We start from the raw sequence: 15,773 nt of genomic DNA, 5'->3' as shown, positions 1-15,773 counted from the left end.
CATAAAGGCATTCGTATTTCAAGACATTTTTAGGTCATGGAAATCCAATCCCTACTCATAACGTTGGCAGACGTGTAGTACGGTACTAATACGCTCCACAGTAATAAGTAGTATTTAATTCATAGCAGATACTACCCACCCTCGTTGGAGGTTCTGCATTACAAGGAATGCACCTGGATTACAATATCCACTTCAGAATATTATTATTACATTTTATTATTATTTCACATATTTTTGAAGTCTGGAAGAGCATCTCGTCTAATACTGGACCACATTTTAAACGTGTGACAGAAGTCGCACCCACAAATCCACCAAGGTGTGAGTAAGGTAAACAAAATTTCCCTCAATGAGGAAGCCAACTTATCACTAAAATGTTCTGGAAGCTTCCCCTTAAAATTACTATAAATCTGAATTTCTAAATTTGGTGGTTTAAATGTAGAATTTTTGTCAAATATGAGGACTCTATTCTATTCCCTACTGGGAAATTTGTAATGTAAAGGAATAAAGAGTGTTTGCCCTCTGTTGGTCCCCATTAAACTTGGCATGCTGTGACTAAAGTTTATATACCTCTAAATTTCTTAATACTTACTTGGCATTAGCGTTTCTCATTTAGTCACCCCGCAATGGTATAGGATTAGCCTCCATATCTTTGGGCCATAAGCCCCCTTAGGATTTTAACTATTTCTATGAGGAATGCAGGTGTTTCGCCTCCTTGTGTTTCTGTGTATGGCCCGTTACAACCAACCTTTGACTTTTGTCATTAAGGCCATTTAGTATGGGCAACCATGCCTTTGTTTATTCAGTAAGTGTTTCTGGTATTAGTTCCCTTTGGGAACACTAAATTATGTAAATGTTGAGCAACAGATAAGCCCACATCAGGGAAACTGTATGCAAATACTGTAATGGAGGACAACCGATAGGTTGTCAGGTGGAACTTATGTACACCATATGAAATTAATGCCTCTGCGAGGCCAGAATATATTTGGAGCGCAAAATCCCGTGTAGTGTAAATGATGGGAGCAAATCGTGCTCTTGTAAATTTTGTATCTGCCAAGAGCAGTTTGGCCCTTTTCTGTGTAAATTAAAATTTTTAATTATCTCAATTTTCCGAATCGTTGGCTGAATGGTCAGCGTACTTGCCCTCAGTTAGAGGGTTCTGAGTTTGACTCCCGGCCATGTTGAGGATTTTAACCTTCATTGGTTAATTCCAGTTGCCCGCGGGCTGGGTATTTTTGCTGTCCCCAACATTCGTGCAACTCACACACCACACATAGCAGTATTGTACCGGTTACGACCTGTACATAAGTATTTTTTGAGCATAAGTTACGTTTATTTACCAAGCGTAATGTTCCAAGCGCGGATGGTTTGTCTACCAACAGCGAGGACCAGCTAGCGAAGTGTATGACGACTGTGAGCTGTGACGTAGCCACAGGGGCTAGCTAGGCCGCCCGCTCGTCTCAACACGTGTTGCCAGCCTTGACTGGTATTTTCTGGATTCCACGTCACTTGTTCTAGTGAGTTCGATGGAGAAAATTTTGAAATTTCTATAATAATTGTGCTAGCGAGTCGAGCGATATGTCATCTTGTTTGGGATCACCTAAACGTCCCAATGCTCGAGTTTCAAGCAAATCCATCGAGGGATTCGGGAGATATTCAATCAAACCGTATTATGACGTAGACATCCCGGATTGAATAAAAAGGGGACCTACTGTAGCCTATACACACAGTCTCAGCTGAGTAGTCAGCGAGGACACTCTTGCTGCTACTATCATCGTGGAACTCTGTCATTACACAAGTGTTGGAAGACGATTCTTCCAAGTTTTATAAATTGGACTCATAAGACTTCGAGTGTGGTAGAAAGTTTTCTAAGTCTTCGTAATTGAACTTGGAATATTTACAAGTGTTCATTGAAGGGACTTGTATTATTTACGTGTCATCGAAGTTGGAATTTTTCTAAGTGTTAACTAAATGGACTTGTATTATTTCCATGGGCTCGAGACCCGAATTCTTCTAAGTGTTCACTGAACATTATTTACCTGTCTTCGAAGTTGGAATTTTTCTAAGTGTTAACTGAAGGGACTTGTGTTATTTACGCGTCTTCGAAGCTGGAATTTTCTAAGTGTTCACTGAATGGACTAGCATTATTTTCATGTGTCTTCGAAGCTGGAATTTTCTAAGTGTCCACTGAATGGACTTGTGTTATTTACATATCTTCGCAGTTGGAATTTTTCTAAGTGTTCACTGAACGGACTTATATTATTTACACGTAAACGAGATTGGAACTTTTCTAAGTGTTCGTAAAATGGACTTGTGTTTTTTACGTGGAATATTTGCAACTGTTGAGGAACTCATTCTTCTAATAGACAGTGATTGATTAACATTGCCAGTGATGAACTTTAACTTTCCAACGGCTTTGAACAAAGTTAGGATTTCACTTGCATTTACTCAAAGACTTGTACATTTGCCAGTGTTGGTTTAAAAGACTTATAAATTTCGTCAGTGAATTTATTTATGTGAATGGACTTGTGTTTTCGTCAGTGGTCACTCAAAGACTTTATGAATTTCACCAGTGAATAACTTTAAATATATTCAGACTTCCAAGTGAATGGACTTGTGTTTTTTTTTTGTTCGAGTTTAGGCAAAGACTTGCACCTTCGCCAGTAATGAACTTTGAGTTTAACTATAATTTCACAAGAAGGGACTTGTATTTTTTCGTTGCCAAACGTTATTCCGAGACGAAGATTTTCCTAGTGATGAACTCAAAAATTATTAATACCACTCATATCATTTTAGGAGCGTTGGAAGTCTTGATGTACAATTATCAAGATCCCTGCTTATAAGTTGATCATCCAAGGTGTTCATGGACTCAGTGCTACTAGTGACCTTGGGAACATCAATCCTCTCAGTCTCATTGGGCTGAGGTAGTACGTGACTATCTACAACATCGCCTGGATCATCGGGGTTCAACCCGGGCCTCAGAGTTCGAGATATCTCTACTTGCCGTCAATCCAGACAGTCCAGCTGCCTCTGTCTGGAGTATCTGGAGTCCCTGGAATCCCTGGAGTCTTCTGGAACGTGCTTCAACCAGCTTGGCTTGGTGAGCTGGAGAACCCAAGCCATACTATTGGAATACGAGGAAGACAGTCCGATTCTACTTAGAGGTGATGTGCAAATTCATGACATATTTGAATAAACTCTTATACAATCAGAGTCAAAGTTTTTCTGTAGATAGGACCCTACCTCCTGTACCGAGCCCTAGCTACAATTAATCCAGTTTTGCCCTGAGATTTCTATTTCATGCCCCTATCTAATTTAATCTGAGAGTCGGGCTCTTTTACTGGCACAGTATCCTCCACCACAATAACACGCAGTTACCTTCAAATGGCAGATACCGCACACCCTCATCGGAGGGTCTGCCTTACAAGGGCTGCACTCTGCTAGAAAAAGCCACACGAAATTATTATTATTATTATTATTATTATTATTATCATCTCAAGTTTGTTCCTGATATTAGGACTTCTAATTCCACTATATTTTTAGAGCTGACGAGCCCATTATATGGTTGTTATTCATTCATTCATTCAAAATTTCTATTTCTCCAATTTAAAACTAAAAATGTATTAAAATTTGAAAGTTTGTTGTATTAAGTTCTACTCTAGTTAATTCCTTGTCAACCCATTCACCCAAGGAGCTTGGTATCCCTCTTTGTTCCACGGAAACCAAGGAATAATAATAATAATAATAATAATAATAATAATAATAATAATAATAATGTTCTTGCTTTTACGTCCCACTAACTACATTGAAACGTTTTCGGAGACGCCGAGGTGTCGGAATTTTGTTCCACAGCAGTTCTTTTTACGTGCCCGAAAATCTGCCGATATGAGACTGACGTATTTGAGCACCTTCAAATGCCACCGGACTGAGCAAGGATTTAACCTACCAAGTTGGGGTCAGAATGCCAGCGCCTCAATCGTCTGAGCCACTCAGTCCGGTAGGCAGGTACGCATGAAATAAGGGTCTGTTTTACTGGAGGTTAAATATTTCAAAGTCTAACCTGAATAAGTGGACCCTTCTGACTAATAATCATATAACCTCAAGTATTATGGAGATAACATTGCTGGATTGCATTGAATCCAACTTTACCCAATCAATGAAACTTATTCGAACTCACTCATATTGATTTTAAGTGATAGTTCCCATGATGCTATTTGTGTTGTTTGAATTCCATGTGCTCATGTGCCTTGCTATTTGAAATTGTAAACGCTGTAAACTCTAGTTCATTGAGCTTGTTTGTTAGAAATATATATCTTCGCCAGTCCTCCTGAATTCCTTTATTTACTGTTCGAATGCACCTTAGGGACTGGACGCATAATGATTCTATTAATGTATTTCTATATATTTTCTGTCTGTTATTTTTATTTTCATGTGATACTTTGACAACTGATGTGATACCAGTTATCTTGCGTATACTGTGCTCTGCTGTCTCCTTTTGGAGGAATATATTACATATTTGTCATAATATCAACTGTGTGTTAATGTGTCAATCATTAGGTTCCAGGTAAAGCTATTTTGTGGTGTGAGGTTATGCTCTCAATAATATAGTACGCCATGCGATGAGGGGTATCAGATCATTATTTACAACATAGTAAGTACTTGAAAATAAAAATATATGAATTACAATGCATTGGGAATGGAAATAGTACTGTATAACTGCATCATAATCGTCATAGTAGGTGAAGGGGTGTTGCGGGAATGAGGGGTGCGGGGAATCTGTTGTAAGCAAAACCGGATGTGCGTCTCTACGCCGGAAGTTACTTCTTTGGGCTGTCTGTTAATAATAACAATAACAACAATAATAATAATAATAATAATAATAATAACAATAATAATAATGTGCGGCCAGTATCCAGTAATCGGGAGATAGTGGGTTCGAGCCCCACTGTTGGCAGACCTGAAGATGGTTTTCCGTGGTTTCCCATTTTCACACCAGGCAAATGCTGGGGCTGTACCTTAATTAAGGCCACGGCCGCTTCCTTCCCATTCCTAGGACTTTCCTATCCCATCGTCGCCATACGACATATCCGTGTCGGTGCGACGTAAAGCAAATAGCAAATAATAATAATAATAATAATAATAATAATAATAATAATAATAATAATAATAATAATAATAATAATAATAATAATAATAAGGTATTGCACACAATGTGGCGATATTTCTTATTGCGGACTAGAACTGCAAAGGCCATCTGGCTTGGCACCGAAATTTATTATTGAGTTTCATTTCAGTCTGTACATATCCTCTTTGACCAGCACCGCACCCACGGACTTGAGTTCAGAAGGCTAATAAATTATTGAACTTTCATGTGACAATGCAACTGCCTTGAACTCACCTAGGGCTAATACAATTTTTTTTTTTTTTTGCTATTTGCCTTACGTCGCACCGTCACAGATAGGTCTTATGGCGACGATGGGACAGGGACGGCCTAGGAATGGGAAGAAAGCGGCCGTGTCCTTAGTTAAGGTACAGCCCCAGCATTTGCCTGGTGTAAAAATGGGAAACCATGTAAAACCATTTTCAGGGCTGCCGACAATGGGATTCGAACCCACTATCTCCCGGATGCGAGCTCACAGCAGCGCGCCCCTAACCGCTCGGCCAACTCGCCCGGTAATACAATTCTTGGTACTCTTATGGACGACATATTTATGTGAGCAACTTTTCTTAGGACTTGAGCTCCTCAAAAACACATATCGTAACAGTCTGCTTGTGGAGTCCAACTTAAGGCTAATACTGAGCAAAATTAATTCTGATATAACAAAAGGAATTTCATGTTTGTTAAAATAAGTACTTTCAGATATGAGAATAAAATGTTCTTTCCACCTAGAATAAATTCAGCGAACCCGCAATGGACATCCTGGAGAAAGAAATTGAAATTAGTATAATTGCAATCATATTTCGCTTAACCACACTAGGGTTACAGAAATTCGAATTCGGAAACCTTACCTCAGTTGGCTTTGCAGTATATCACAATAGTCATCTCCAGGTTCTTAGTGTAAAGGACCGTCGTTTTTCAGACGGCACGATGCAAAACATCGAGAAACGTCTCTCCACATTAACGGGTGTTGCGGGTTCATACTTGAACCAAGTGAGATCTCCCTCGTCAAGAACACTCACATCAAAGTTTTCTCGTTTTAATATTTCACTTATCTTGCACATAATTTCATACTTCTAGTTTTCGGAGCATTAGTTGCATTTTTTCATTTCATTCTCTTTTCATTTTCTTTCTTACAACAGAAAGATGTTTAAGATGTGATGAATGAACTAATGACGATTCGAATTGAGAATGTCCAGAACAAATGTATTCGAAAGAGGGTGAATTTGTAAAAAAAAAAAAAAAAAAATGTACGATCATAAACGAGGCTTAAAAAGGACCTATAGGCCAATAATTGTCGATAAAGGCGTAAACAGGACAAATCAAAGCCACCGTTTTCTGGGCTAAAATGATCCAGTATGAACACATATTATTTTAGGCCTCGTCTTCGACACTCCAGAAGTAAAGGACTTTTCCTCAACATCCGAGCCCTAGTAATTAGTTACCCATCAAAAAATAATTTTTCTAACTCCTTGGAGTTTACGCTGAGGGGTTCGATTTGTGGCCACGTCGGGGTTTTAAGTTTCGATGGTTCATCCCTCTAACTCGGAAATTGGGCGTTTGTGCTGCCTTCGCAATTAGAATTCATCTTAGGAAGGACTTCATCCTCTCCGACGTGCAGGTCACGAACAAGGCGTCTACTTGCTAGTCCTGACAATTACAGTTTAGTCTTAACAGTCTAGCCTAAGCAAGCATCGCTTGCGAACGTGCTGGGTCGAATGTGCCGGAAGAACGGGAGTGGCGTGTGAGTGGTGAGTACAAGAGGGAAGAGGAGAGCGACGAGTAAGATGATTGGTGTGGAACAATGTCGGGTAATTATTGGAAGATGACAGAGGCGAAGGAAGAAGGATACAGCCAAAAGAGAGGGAGGTAAAATAGAAATGAGAATGGAGGGTGAGTGGATGTTGGTGGCAGCGGTGATTATGATACTGCTAGTCATAGGGGGCGTAGAACTAAACTCTGGACCGATTTCCAGTGCCAACATGAACTGGGAAAATGTGGAAGTCATAAGGATATTGGTAAAGTGGGTTGTGGAAGAAGTTTGCCCGTTTGAACAGATTAAAAATATGTTATAGAAACAAGTGACGTAGTTCAAAAATATGAGACAATGGATCCAGAAAAAAGCGGACGAAACAATGACCAAAGTGGGAAACAACAAGGGAGAAATTGTGTTACTCAGAGAGAAAATAAGAAATTTGGAAGAGGATATATTGAAGCTGAAGATATAAATAGAAGACAGTAGTCAGGAACGTAGGAAGCAATTCTTATTTATATATGGAGTGCCGGAAGAAGAGGGTGAATACAAAGTGGGGCAATTTACAAAGTTGTGGACGTCATTCAGAACGAAATGAAAGTTAACTTCAGCGAAGTAGATATAGATGATGAGGAAAGGATAGGAAAAGCGCATGACGACAGGCCTATAAAAGTGATGTTATTATTCACATTGATGGTTGAAATAGTGATACCTACAGAGTGAAAAACTCGGATTAAAAGAGACATGCGAAGAGAAAGGAGTAAGAATCTAAAAATACTAAAGAAACATTTAGTGAGGGTCAGACTTCGAGGATTAAGAGCGCACATTAGGGGGCAGCAATTAGTGGTTACTAATGGAAAATGGGTCAGATTTTCGACTGTGACAAAATTACGGGTATTAGAGGAGGGCTTTGTGCAGGAAGTAGTGATGGGGAGGAGAGTGGAAGAAAGGAATGTAATAGAAAACAGCACCGGAGAAGACAGGCATGTTGACAAGGAAAGAACAAATGAAACCAGTGCGCTGGCCGACCTTAGTATAGCATCGAGATCGGAGGAAAGGCAGGCAAGAGGAGCACGGAGGGACAGTGAGATCATAGAAGAGCATGTAGAAGAAATCAGTGAAGTGCTGGTGAAGAGAAGACACAAGAAATGGTAAGTGGAAAAACGCATGGTGTAAACAATGGTTTGAGGGAAGAAGCAGAAGCAAGAGGAACTATGATTAAAGCGAGAAGCATGAGTTTAAGGGACCTATGGGGTAAAAAAGGGAAGAGTGATGAAGGCATAGTAACGAGAAGTAAAGAGTCAAGTAGTATTAAGTAAGCTAGGTAATAATGAAAGGTTATTCGGTTTGTAAATAATTATATTGGAAGATGTTAAGTAGTTAAATTTGGTAGGTGGTGAAGTGTATATGATATACGCTTTAAGGGGTGGTGTAAGTGGGGCATAGTGAAGTATATCAGAATTATAAGTGGAGGTAAGAGTGATGATGATTTAAAGGTTGATTTGGTGGTATGGTATGATTAATTATTCAGTATGGTGTTATAATAAAGGGTGGCTGTAAGGTTGTTGGAGTTTTGTCTGAGAGTAATTAGAGGTACTGCTAATATGCTAAACTAGGTAGATGATGGAGTTTGTTTGTTAATTGTATTTGAGCTGATAGTAAGTTATTTAATTTTAATCTAATGTGGAGTTTGGATTAAGAGGTTGATTCGGTGGAGTGTAAGAGTGATTAATTATGATAATGAAGGTTGGCTGAAAGGTGGTCGGAGTTTTGTCTTAGAAGGATTAGAGTTAATGTTAAGAAGCTAATTGTGGGAAGTGATGGAGTGTGTTTGTTAATTATTATAAGGGGAAGTAAGTTAATTGTGGAATTGTATTGTTATCTGTAAGAGGTTGACTTAATGGTATGTTAGAGTGATTAATTATTGGGTTTGGTGATATAATGAAGGGTGGCTGTAAGGTGGTTTGAGTTTGGTCTTATAGTGATTAGAGTTATGGTTATGAAGGTTGCCTGAAAGGTGTTTGGAGTATGGGCTAGGAGTGATTAGAGTTATTGTTAAGAAGCGAAATTTGGTAAGTGATGGAGTGTGTTTGTTTATTGTATAAGAGGAAGTAAGTTATTGGTGGAATTTATTGTTGTTTGTAAGAGTTTGATTTGGTGGTATGTCATCATCATCATCATCATCATCATCATCATCTGTTTACCCTCCAGGTTCGGTTTTTCCCTCGGACTTAGCGAGGGATCCCACCTCTACCGCCTCAAGGGCAGTGTCCTGGAGCTTCAGACTCTTGGTCGGGGGATACAACTGGGGAGTATGACCAGTACCTCGCCCAGGTGGCCTCACCTGCTATGCTGAACAGGGGCCTTGTGGAGGGATGGGAAGATTGGGAGGGATAGGCAAGGAAGAGGGAAGGAAGCGGCCGTGGCCTTAAGTTAGGTACCATCCCGGCATTCGCCTGGAAGAGAAGTGGGAAACCACGGAAAACCACTTCCAGGATGGCTGAGGTGGGAATCGAACCCACCTCTACTCAGTTGACCTCCCGAGGCTGAGTGGACCCCGTTCCAGCCCTCGTACCACTTTTCAAATTTCGTGGCAGAGCCGGGAATCGAACCCGGGCCTCCGGGGGTGGCAGCTAATCACGCTAACCACTACACCACAGAGGCGGACTTGGTGGTATGTAAGAGTGATTAATAATTGAGTTTGGTGATATAATGAAGGGTGGCTCTAAGGTGGTCGGAGTTTGGTCTGAGAGAGAAGAAGTTAAAGTAGGTAGGTGGTGGAATGTTTGTTAATTGTATTTGAGCTAAGAGTAAGTTATTTAATTTGTAATCTAATGTGGAGTTTGGATGGGAAATAATGAAAGGGAAAGGCATTTGGATTGTAAATGAATGCACACTTGAAAATATGATTATTGCGGCTTAGAAGTGATTCCGGTTTGTTACGAGTGACAATTTTATTTAAATGGTAAGAAGTTGGATGATGATGATATCATAGGGAATAACAAGAGGTAACTTGAAAGTAGAACAAAGCACAAGGAGGAATCAGTAAAAAATAGAGGACACAGACTCAGCAGATGACACAATGTTAAGGCTGGTCAGTAAGTTGTAGCAGTCCGTGAGTGAAGAGCAAAAGTAGGCCATTGCCCTTCATATGGGTGGCCATGTGCCTTGTTACCGTAGTGTCGTATAATTTAAGTTACTTAAAATGTTATGGTTTTTATGTCTTTTTTAATGTTCATACAGTTGCCGTGCGTACGATTTTGTTTTGTTTTGCCGATATTTTTTTTTATTGTGATGTATTACCATGGCGATCACATCCCCAATAGGGGCTGGCCCGGGGCCATTATGCCGTGGAGAAGAGGTGAAGATAATTCATAATAATTTTCTCTATTTTGTTTTGTTTGATTGCGCATTTTAGCTAATTTAATTTAATCTAATTCTTTGTTAGTGTAATATATTGTGTTTCCTTGTTGTTTGCGTATTTGTTCAGTAAGTGGAGTTGAAGAGCTTGTTTTGATATGAACATTGCACAGTGTCTAATAGGGAGGAGCTCTATATAGACTCATTAATTAAAATAAATAAATAAATAAATAAATAAATAAATAAATAAATAAATAAATACAGAAAATTTAGTATTAAAACTGAGCAATTTTATTGTCCTGACAATTCAGATATTGGTGATACTGTAAGCAAAGCAAATCAAATCAAAGCAAAGCAAAGTCATCTCCGTACAGGCCATGAGGGCCCTTGGAGGGGTGGGAGATAAAGGATTCCATTATCTGTACCCTCGGCACTTACTGGTGTAGAGTGGTTAGGTATACGCCCGGCCGCCTTTGTCCCCAGGAATATTAACCTGGTATTCATTTTTGGTGTAGGATGAGTGAACCTCAGGGTCATATGCATCTCCGGAAGTGGAAATATCGTTTCTTAGATTTTCGACTTCCTGACAGGGAATGGAACTCACGTCTTCCCGGGTGAACCGAGCACGCTTTTACCGCATCAGCCTGGCCTGAACATCAATATGGCAGTTATGATCGGCTTTGCAGTTGAAACCCATCCCTCTTTGAAATTATACTGTACATTAAAAGCTTCTCTTACTTGGCCATACCCATCTTGAATGTGACGTGGTCCCTGGTCAGATATAACGAGCAAAGAAGTACAATTAGTTTTTAAATAATGGTAACCAGAGACTGGTATAATTTTGTACGTTCTGTGAGAGGATAGCTTTCTTTTTTTCTTAATCGTTTTACCCTCTAAGGTTGGCTTTTCCTCGGACTCGGCGAGGGATCCCACAACTACCGCCTCAAGGGCAGTGTCCTGGAGAGTGAGACTTTGGGTCGGGGGATACAACTGGGGAGGAGGACTAGTACCTCACCTGCTATGCTGAACAGGGGCCTCGTGGTGGGATTGGAAAATGAAAGGGATGAACAAGGAAGAGAGAAGGAAGCGGCCGCGGCGTTAAGTTAGGTACCATCCCGTCATTTGCCTGGAGGAGAATTTGGAAACAACGAAAAAACACTTCTAGGATGGCTGAGGTGGGAATCGAACCCACCTCTACTCATTTGACCTCCCGAGGCTGAGTGGATCCCGTTCTAGCCCTCGTACCACTTTTCAAATTTCGTGGCAAAGCCGGGAATCGAGCCCGGGCCTCAGGAGGTGGCAGCTAATCACGCTAACCACTACACCACAGAGGCGGACGAGAGAAAAGCTACCAATGAAAATTACTGAAATGGGAAAGAATGAGTTTTTAATCTTATTCGTATTTTCTGACAGATAATCCCATTAAATGGTTAAGGAATGCAGAGGGTAATACTGTGAAGTGGTTACAAATCAAATGACTGCGATACAAATAATTTGAAGCTGTAGAATTTAAATACACTCTTGTTCCAGATGTACTATTTCAGATTATGGACCTAAGGTGGAATAAAAGAGGAAGACCGTCTAGTACCTACATTCGTCAAACTTTCGGGCCACCACCAATCAGTCAAAAGAAGAAAAATGACCTTTCGCCACCTCTACCTCTCATTACTCCAGAAAGTCACAATTTCTATCAAAGTTGAATTAACAGTCATTTTGTGTTCTGTGTTCTGATTCATCATCAACATCATCATCAGAAGAAGAAGAAGAAGAAGAAAAGAAGAGAACTGAATCAGTATGTCTTCTCAACCTATGCCAAAATGTCCGGTTCCATGCCTAAATGGTTAGCGTGCTGGCCTTTTGTCACAAAAGTTTCGGGTTCTATTCCTGACAGGGTCGGGAATTTTAACCACAGTTGGTTAATTCCTCTGGCACGGCTGCAGGATGTACTTGCCGTCTTCATCTACATTTCATCTTTAGCTACATGTCATCTTCATCACGACGCGCAGGTCGCCTAAGGGAGTCAAATCAAAAGACCTGCATCCGGAACGAAAAGCTATACTCCCTTCCATTATGCCAAAATGAAAAGAAACTGAAGTTCAAAAGTTACAACGTTTTTAGGGATGATAATATCCAATTTGGAAGTTTAAATCTTGAAATATATTGCAATAGTGATAAAACACAATTTCAGTCAAGATTACTATGTTTGTTTGTATTAAACTGTACGTGTATTTGTTTATAATATACCTTAGTAACTTAACCTGATGTTGTACCCTACCGACCTTCGGATGGGAGATCCAAGCATAATAATGCATCAGTGTAACCTGATAGACAACGATGGTTAAGACTAGTGAAGAGTGGCCCGAATTGCCAACACGGGCTTCGAACCGCTCGTCTCCTACTTTCTGTGCTAGCCTCGGCAACTCGAGAACTTGGGGTGGTGGTTATGATCGAAAGAAAAAAAGGAAAAGGAAATTAATTAAGATGGAGTGTTGCCTAATGTGAAAGTAGGATTTCTGGGTTCAACTATCTACTGGATACTGATTAGCACTGATAGAAATGTCAAGAATCATGCAATGGGGTCACGAATATTTTCTTATGAATTGTGACATAAGAAGGAAAAGAACACTATTAAAATTAACTCTCCGCACACGTAGCAACAAAGGAAAGAAATAAGGGCATTACACTGACTCGCCCGGTCGATCACACCACGTAATTTGAGAAGATGTCCCCTACATAATGCATTCTATTCTTAGCACGTAATTAACCGGTCCCTACGCTACATAGCTGATACAGGAGAAAAATATTTACCTAACCAAAGAAACCACACAACACTGAGCAAGACTCCCCGGACGATCCATAATCAGACACCAAGATAGACAACGATGAACGTTGGTTCTGTGGGGGTGGTGGTGATTTTCGTTTTAAGAAAAAGTACAATTTGGTAACCATCATCAGAATTTCAAGACAGAAAGGGTAGGTCATCATTTTAAAGTATCTAAATTTAATTGAGACTGGCCACAGCTATAGTTTCGATTCATCAGACATACTGTAGTTAGAATTGCTAAACTTTTGAAATACATTTAATAAGCTGAATGTATTAGCTATAGGAAAGGATAGTTTTTAAACGAGAATATCAAAGGTGATTCAGACAGTTTTGCACTGGTGGATTCATTTCTTTATAGCCGAAGTTTTTTTAAGTTCTTACGGTTTTTATAATTCGCTTTACGTGGCACTGACACAGATAGGTCTCATGACGACGATGAAATAAGGAAGGGCTAGGAGTGGGACGGAATGGAAGTGACCTTGACCTCAATTGAGGTACAGCCCCGGAATTTGCCTGGTGGAAAATTGGGAAAATGATAGGTGGGTTCGAACCCAGTATCTCCCGAACACAAGATGATCACGACGTGATCCAAATTGAGTAGCCTCTTGCTCATTGCTTTTGGGTTTAATTTCATCTTTATTTTACTACACTTTTTTAAATTAACTACATAGTACTTCTTCTGTTCGTACAATAGAAATTCGTAGCTTTAATAAGTTATTTACACTCTCTTTCTCTGAAGATGGCCTAATCGCTGAAACCGGTAAGCAAATATATATATATTTCAATATTTATTCTGTATATGCTTCGATATGATTATTTTCCACATCAGTAATAACGAACTGTGTCATACCTAATTATTACTGCTTCAATTCCTTTCAGGAAACTATGCCCTTTTAAAACTGAGTTCCTGGATGAATGTAACCGAATGTGCGAACATTTCTGGTGAAGATGTAGAAATTTTTCCCTATCATTTCTGCGCTCTTGGGTTCCGTATTACGGCCTGTGTTATCCTGGTCGGTCTTGAGAAGGCCTAGACAGGGAAATCCATTTTTGTCTCAACGGTTAATTTCTTCTAATACTCATAGTAATAAATATAAATAAGACACATATGAACTACGAGTAACTTACCTCCATCAGGTTTCCCCTCCACAGGAACTGCTGTCACGGTGTAAACCGCGATCAGTGCAACCAACAACACAAGAGTGAACTTCATGGTAACTTCTTTCTCACTGTACTCAGTACCGTAGTGAACTTCTCAATCACTCCCGTATTTATATACACAGATCCTCCTTGTTGATAGGCATGGTCATAAAAATTATATTCTCAAGTGTTTATTCCATCGGATATTTAGCAATGCGAACTTTATCTTAATTACTCGGAATTGCTTCAGAGTTCATTAGGTTACAACCGGTAACCATTGACGAGATATATATCGAGATAATTGCATTTTTCTATACTGTAGAGCGAAGATTATCTCAATATTGGTACTGGAAATAAACCTTCAACATACTGAGTTTTGTTCAGTACATATTGGAGAGATGTTAAATATAGAGCAATCGTCGCCATAAGACCTATCTGTGTCGGTGCGACGTAAAGCAAATAGCGAAAAAGAAAGAAAAAGCAAAAATGTAGAACAAAAAAGGACAACCGGACAGCAGAGGAAATCGAACCCGCAACCTCAGCATTTGTATTTTAATCGTGATTTTGAAGGAGTAAATGATGCAAATGATAGGTTTGTATAGTCTAGCCCTCTAGTGCCCCGCGTTACATATGTGTAACATTGGGAATTTAGTATTTTCCTGTCGCTATGAAACATCTCTGCCGCTAATGCCTATTGTGACATATCAGTAACAATACATACCATGAAGTTTTCAATTATGCGTAGAATTTTTATAGAATAATCATATAAATATCATTCTGAATGAAGATAATTGTTTTCCTATGTAAACCTATCCTGGGCACTAGAGGGCTAGTTTTTTTTTTTTAATATCTAAAATGTACGTGATATTTCCTGCTCAAAGTTAGGGGATCATTTTCTTGGACAGTCGAATGGCATTTTAGGGTGGTGAATTTAAGAGGCCTGCGCAGCAGATTTACTGATAATTTAAGGAGAAATACCCCTTCGTAAGAGCAAAATTATATTTTCAGTTTATTTCTTCTTCGTATAATGCACAAGGCGTCCCCGAAAAGCACTGTATGCCAATATGCATCCGCATGATGTTTAGTTACGATACATGCATTGTAAATGAATTACTCGTAATGGTAGTTGCTAGTGTATCCCAGAGTCTGTCACCTGCCTCTTCTCTCAATCACGTCCCTTAAATGCGAAATGTATTATTTCTTTTAAATATGATGGTTTCCCATTACAAAAGTAATATATTATTATCGGAAATAAATATTTGTCAAAACAAGTTTTTATTTATTTATTTATTTATTTATTTATTTACTAGCGAATGTACCCGTGCTTCGCTACGGTATTCTACATTGTATTCGAATATCGAAGTAAATAGTGTACATGCAGTAAATAAGATTATTTTAAAATTGCATGTCTCTTAGCGTTATCCGAGAAAGAGCATGGGAAGGTCCCAGTACGTTGTTTCCAATGTAAAGTGTTTGTTACGGATTTGTGATATAACGGCAGGCTCACTTGCCTACTGGCATTCACAATCGAGTTGGGAAGT

The 15,773-nt window shown here is 39.4% G+C and overlaps 1 long non-coding RNA gene across 1 annotated transcript in view; it reads right to left on the bottom strand.

The window, feature by feature from the left end:
* LOC136873935 (uncharacterized) overlaps window positions 1-14,376 on the bottom strand; it is a 34,062-nt gene extending 19,686 nt beyond the window's left edge. The window contains exon 1 of the long non-coding RNA XR_010860204.2: window positions 14,221-14,376. This is a non-coding gene — a long non-coding RNA (uncharacterized lncRNA). The remainder of the gene's footprint in view (window positions 1-14,220) is intronic.
* Between the last annotated feature and the right edge of the window lie 1,397 nt (window positions 14,377-15,773).

This window comes from Anabrus simplex, chromosome 1, assembly GCF_040414725.1.
Source record: "Anabrus simplex isolate iqAnaSimp1 chromosome 1, ASM4041472v1, whole genome shotgun sequence".
Classification (NCBI taxonomy): domain Eukaryota; kingdom Metazoa; phylum Arthropoda; class Insecta; order Orthoptera; family Tettigoniidae; genus Anabrus; species Anabrus simplex.
The sequence above is the reverse complement of the archived record's forward strand: the minus strand, read 5'-3'. Positions and strand labels throughout refer to the sequence as shown.